Source organism: Triticum aestivum, chromosome 1B (assembly GCF_018294505.1).
Source record: "Triticum aestivum cultivar Chinese Spring chromosome 1B, IWGSC CS RefSeq v2.1, whole genome shotgun sequence".
Classification (NCBI taxonomy): Eukaryota; Viridiplantae; Streptophyta; class Magnoliopsida; order Poales; family Poaceae; genus Triticum; species Triticum aestivum.
The window spans coordinates 131,994,263-131,999,040 of record NC_057795.1 but is presented as its reverse complement, the minus strand read 5'-3'; the positions used below and the strand labels follow the sequence as shown (position 1 = coordinate 131,999,040).

At 53.6% G+C, this 4,778-nt stretch overlaps 1 long non-coding RNA gene across 1 annotated transcript; it reads left to right on the top strand.

Annotated features, from left to right (window-relative positions):
• Positions 1-1,650: 1,650 nt before the first annotated feature.
• LOC123111955 (uncharacterized) lies at positions 1,651-3,426 on the top strand. Its single transcript, XR_006454949.1, has 2 exons — positions 1,651-1,882; positions 2,000-3,426. It is a non-coding gene; the product is annotated as an uncharacterized lncRNA (long non-coding RNA).
• Positions 3,427-4,778: the final 1,352 nt, after the last annotated feature.

Sequence of the window (4,778 nt, the reverse complement as noted above, 5' to 3'; positions counted from 1 at the left end):
AAAATGTTAATAGTGGCGCACCGTGGGTGTGGTGCGCCATTAGTGTGATGGACACTAATAGCGTACCAACACATGGTGTGTCACTGCTATATAGCAGTGGCGCACCACATGTGTGGTGCGCCATTAATGTACATATTATCTATAACCTTTTTTTGGTAGTGTAGTGCGCCAAATGACCGCTCATGCGAGCATGCGCGGTCGCATGGAACACTGTCGTTCGCTCTAGAGGGGCAACGGCAGCTGTTTCTTTGGCCTTCTTCCTTGATTTTTCTATGGAACCTATTTATCACCTTTAATACGTGATTCCACTGCCATATTTAGGTGGTTTCTCCATAAAATGAATATTGCTCCAAAAGACGTAACCTGAAGAATCATCAACAAAAAGAAGTGCGCAGACGTGGTAAAAATCCACAAAGCCCACATTGTAGGCATAAAATAGAAGAAAAAAACACCACGTAAATTGGACTCTTCAGCGACATCCATCAGGGTGAATGCGGCCATCATGGTTTGTTCTGGTCAACTGCCCTGAAGGACGCCACCCATCTGGTCCTTAAGTGCAAATGGATGCTAGCACTTCAGCGCAAAGAGCCACCAGCCGGCTTCAGCCCTCAAAACCATCCCCATCACGTGTCCCTTTGCCGTCTGGGGCCTCGACATGGTGGGGCCATTCAAGACCGCTCAAGGCGGCATGAAGCACCTATTGGTGGCCGTCGGCAAGTTCACCATGGATCGAGACTAGGCCGATCGAGAAGCTGGACGGCCCGACGGCCGTCGAATTCATCAAAGACATCATCGTCCGCTACGGCGTCCCCCACAGCATCATCACCGACAACGGCACCAACTTCGCTAAGGGCACGTTGGCTCGCTCCTGCACGATCCAAGGGATCCAGCTGGACCTCGCGTCGGTGGCCCATCCATAGTCGAACGGCCAGGCAGAGAGGGCCAACAGCCTAATCCTGGCCGGCATCAAGCCCCGGCTCGTCGAGCCGCTCACACGCTCGGTCGCCTGCTGGATCGACGAGGTGCCGGCCATGCTCTGGAGGCTCAGGACCACGCCGAACCGGTCAACCGGCTTCACCCCTTTCTTCCTCGTGTATGGAGCCGAGGCGATCATCCCAACGGACCTCGAATTCGACTCACCTCACGTCACGCTGTACACAGAAGCGGATGCAAAAGAGGCACGTGAAGACGGCGTTGACTTGCCGACGACCGGATCGACACTCTGGGGAGTGCAGTCGGAAGCCGGGCATGGGCACGACGGAGTCGGACGAGGTCCGCTTAAAGATCACTTTACATTGCATGTAATAATATGGATTTGAGGTTTCTAATTTGAGGTATTCAGATGTGAAATGCATTATTTAAGGCGTGACTGGTTAGTGTCCGCCGACACGTCCACGGGGGTTTGAGGGTCCCAATTTACCAAGTCCGACTGTAGATGCTCTAAAACACGCGCATACAACCTGTTAGTGGATACCCGTAAAAAAATGTTAGAGGATGCCGTAATGGTCCAACTGGGTACGAAGCAACCTGCAACTGCAAGCCTCCCCAGTGGGTGCGTTCTGCCGGAACCAACGGGTCTGGGTCCGGCCGACAGCTAGCGCGTCCCTTGTTTTATTCTTCGGTCTAAACAAGATACTTCTAACAGGAACACGAACACGAACGCGAACACGAACCCGAACCCCAACTCAATCAATAGTACTCCTACTTATAAGCGAAACAGACCGTTCGCTTCGTCTATCCAATCAGATGCTGACACGTCTTGAATCCACGCCGCCGTCCCTGACAAAGCAGAAGTTCTGCAACTCTCTATAAAGAGGTTGTGCTAACCTGGCCACCGTGATGCTCTGAAAGTCTGAAGTCACCGCTGATAAATAAGTACAAGGTACGCTCCTTTGGGATCATATTTTCCAGATTCTGCTGGAGCTCATGGTTTTGTTCCGCTGTTCGATTTTCTCCCGCGGAATCTGATTCTTCTCCACGGTTCTTGTATCATCCCCAGGTACATAAACGCTGGCTAACTCCTTTGCAGTGAACGTCACCACCACCACTTCCAACAATGGCAGACTTGTCGTGTCTCACGATTCTCGGTTTCTGCTTCCTCACTTTCAACTCCGGCATGGCCATCTACCGCTCCAACGGCGACGCGGGCTCCATAGTCTTCGTTGTGTTCTCTTACTTGAACCTGGTTGCCCTTGTCGCATGTCTGCGACTTTATAAAGATTTGGACTATCATTCTCCTCGCCGGCAGACGATCAAGGCAGCGGTCTGGACGCTCACCAGCCTCCTCACCGTCATGTTCAGCTATAAAGTCGCTGAAATCATGCCTCTGGCAGTCAAGATTGTCGTCTGGACGATGGCAGCGGCCACCACCTGCGGCGGCTTCTACGCCTTCTTCATCCACCAGGACAAGGCTTACCAGCCTGTCCCGGCGGCGCCGGAGGCCCCTGCCCTGCGCAGGGATGGAACCAACTAAGCGAACTAGTCGGATGGACACTTGCCGCCGCCTGGTACGCTCCTCAGTGCTTACAGCGTCGATGTGTATTAGATCTGGCCAACTAGATTTTGTTTCTGTTCCCGTTCCCGCTTCGACTTTCTGGTGTACTGGATCTGGAATCTGGCATCGTCGGAGGCACCGATGTGGCCGACGGCAGAGGAGATTTACTGTGCTTTTAGTCGCAAAATCAATAAATTAAAGTTGCCTTGCTTTTGATCAAAACAAGTCAAGTTGTTGTGCTGTTAATCGGGGTCTCTGGCCTTCGAATTGGGCGCATGCTCTCCACGACGAGGAAGAAGCTTCCACCTCTTGAGATAAATGTTGCGGATTGTGGCTGTGTGGGTCTGTACAGGGAACATGTAGAAGTTCCAGAGAGATTTCTTGGATTTGTGTCTGTAAACAGTGAGTGGTTGCGACGCACTCTAGATTGGGAGAACATTAAGACAACTGGAGAAGCAAAGAAGACGAAGGACGAAAGAGGATGAAGGAAGAATAAGATTGGGAGAAACGGACGCGCTCTAGATTGGAAGAAGATTAAGACAACTGGAGAAGCAAAGAAGGCGAAGGACGAAAGAGGATGAAGAAGAATAAGATTGGGAGAAACGGACGCGCTCTAGATTGGGAGAAGATGAAGACAACTGGAGAAGCAAAGAAGGGAACGGCAAAACAAGACGACGAAAAACGAAGGAGGTTTGAAGCGTGGAAAGACCAGAGGAGGAACCTGATGTAAGGAAGCAGAGATTCAAGCGAAAATGACTCATGCTATGAAACTTCAACTGCATAGTAAATACAAAAAAGCATTCAGGATGTCATCCAAGGAACTTGATTGACTGCAAAATCCTTGATTCACACTTTGTACCTAGAGTATACTCGAGTTTTGTTATCGGCAGAAAACCGTTGATATCTAGCTGGGGTATTGGTATCGAGAGTTAACTTTGTCCAAGTATTATTTCCTCTAGCCAACAAAAAACAATATAACATTACATTACATGAAAAGAGTGGAGAGACAAAAGTTCAGTGAGGAGCACGGAAGTTTCTCTGCTGTTTCAGTTTACCAGAAAACTCAACGGAGATGAAGACAGTTTGTTCAATATACCAACTGGCCTTTCAAATCGACAGCTATGTCTAGTGGGAGCTAGCAGAAGTCATTGGAGTACATGATGAACAGGTAGTGGAGGGCATAACAGCGAGTACTGTACAACACAATAATGGCGATGCCAATTCCAGTCCAAAATCTGTCACATCATTTGGCAAGCTGACAGCAGGGCGAACAGTTTTTTTAAAAGAACGGAAATAGAGAAGGTGTACTGACTTCTAGTTGGACATGGTATACTTTCGCGTCGCTGTTGCCTGAGGGCATCTCCACTAGGGTCGCCGGGAAGCCCACCAGAAGCACTTTTTCAGCGCCGGCAGTCAAAAACGGTCCCAGTCACGTCTTCACGGACTCGTTTTTCGCCGGTATTAGCTAAAACTACGGCCGGCGCTGGCAAGAGAAACCCACAAAGCTGGGGGGTCAGCCGGGGGCGCCCGCACTATCTTTTGCATGCGAAAACCCCACACGTCGGCGTCTGTCCCCACATCTCTCTCTCTCTCCCCCGTCGCTTTCTCCGCCCCCACCTCCCCTCGCCCCGTCCACTTTTTTCTCTCTCAACGAGCTCGTCGCGGCAGGGCATGGTCGACATCGAGCTCGGGCACGGCAGGTGCGTCGCTGCCGCCACCGCGGAGCTCGACGAGGCCGTCCTGGCCACGTGCCCGACGACGGTGTACTCGGGGAGGGGCGCGGCGAGGCCAGCCCGCGCCGCTTCTGCGAGGCCCTCTGGAGCTACACCCGCGCCACCATGCCCGACGGCAAGGGCAGGACGGTGAGGGCAGGACGGCGAGGGAAGTGCAGGACGGTGAGGGCAGGACGGCGAGGGAGGTCGAGGGAGGTGCAGGACGGCGAGGGCAAGGCGCGAGCAGGCCACGGAGGGCGCGCGCGGGCAGGCCCCTTCCTCCTCCTCCCTCCTCTCCGTCCTCGTCGGCGCCGACCACGGAGGGCGCGCGGCCAGGCGCGGGCGGGCGCGGGCGCGGCCAGGCGCCCCCCTTCCTTCTCCTTCCTCCTCCCTCCTCTCCTCGCTCGTTGACCTCGCGGGCGGTGTGGCTGCTGCACATGTCGTGCCAAGGAGGGATGGTGGTACGCGGCGGCGAGGCCCGTGCCAAGGAGTGTGCGCCGGACGGTGGCAGGCGTCCTCGATGGTGCTGGAGACGGTGTCGAGCTGCGGTGCCGCCACGCGTCCTCGAAATG